Below are 1608 nucleotides of genomic sequence, written 5' to 3' on the forward strand. Positions count from 1 at the left end.
TTTTTTTATGATGAGAGAGAAAAACACAAAAATGACTCAAAACATGAAAATTTTGGATCAAAACACATGATGCGTGCAAGAACACTATGAATGTCAAGATGAACACCAAGAACACTTTGAAGATCATTATGAACATCAAGAACATATTTTTGAAAAAAATTTTATGCAAAGAAAACATGCAAGACACCAAACTTAGAAATCATTAATGCATGGACACTAACAAACGAAAAATGCATATGATAAACAACAAAAAATACAAAACAAGAAAACATCAAGATCAAACAAGAAGACTTACCAAGAACAACTTGAAGATCATGAAGAACACCATGAATGCATGAGTTTTTCAAAAAAAAAAATGCAAGAACAATATGAATATGCAATTGACACCAAACTTAAAAATTGACTCAAAACTCAAACAAGAAACATAAAATATTTTTTATTTTTATGATTTTATTATTTTTTTGTATTTTTATTATTTTTTTCGAAAATATTCTTTAGAAAAATGAAAATAAAGACAAATTTTTGAAAGATTTTTTGAAAACATATTTTTTGAAAAGAAAATAAAAAGAAAATTACCTAATCTGAGCAACAAGATGAACTGTCAGTTGTCCATACTCGAACAATCCCCGGTAACAGCGCCAAAAACTTGGTGGATGAAATTATGATCATCAACAATGGCTCCAAAGACTTGGTGCTCTCAAATGTGAATCTCACTTTGTCACAACTCCGCACAACTAACCAGCAAGTGTACTGGGTCGTCCAAGTAATACCTTACGTGAGTAAGGGTCGATCCCACAGAGATTGTTAGTATGAAGCAAGCTATGGTCACCTTGTAAATCTCAGTCAGGTGGATTCAAATTGATAGTTGTTTTCGGAAAATATAAAGAGATACTTAATTAAATAATAAAGGATAGAAATACTTATGTAAATTCATTAGTGGGAATTTCAGATAGGTGTATGGAGGTGCTGTGTTCCTTCTGAATCTCTGCTTTTTTACTGCTTTTATCCCATTTTTATCACTTCCTTCTAGGGCAAGCTGTATGTAGGGCATCACCGTTGTCAATGGCTACATCCCATCTTCTCAGTGAAAATGGTCCAAATGCTCTGTCACAGCACGGCTAATCATTTGTCGGTTCTCGATCATGTTGGAATAGAATCCCTTGATTCTTTTGCGTTTGTCATCACGCCCAGCAATTGCGAGTTTGAAGCTCGTCACAGTCGTTCAATTCCGGAATCCTACTCGGAATACCACAGACAAGGTTAGGCTTTTCGGATTCCCATGAATGCCGCCATCAATTCTAGCTTATACCACGAAATTCTGATTAAGGAATCCAAGAGATATGCGCTCGGTCTAAGGTAGAACAGAAGTGGTTGTCAGTCACGCGCGTTCATAGGTGAGAATGATGATGAGTGTCTGGTGCACGAAATTGTGATCATCAGTGGCGCCATCAATATGGTACGCTAAATTGCAATCTCAACTCTTTATCACAACTTCGCACAACTAACCAGCAAGTGCACTGGGTCGTCCAAGTAATAAACCTTACGCGAGTAAGGGTCGATCCCACAGAGATTGTTGGTATGAAGCAAGCTATGGTCATCTTGTAAATC

This window comes from Arachis duranensis, unplaced genomic scaffold (genome assembly GCF_000817695.3).
Source record: "Arachis duranensis cultivar V14167 unplaced genomic scaffold, aradu.V14167.gnm2.J7QH unplaced_Scaffold_343483, whole genome shotgun sequence".
Classification (NCBI taxonomy): domain Eukaryota; kingdom Viridiplantae; phylum Streptophyta; class Magnoliopsida; order Fabales; family Fabaceae; genus Arachis; species Arachis duranensis.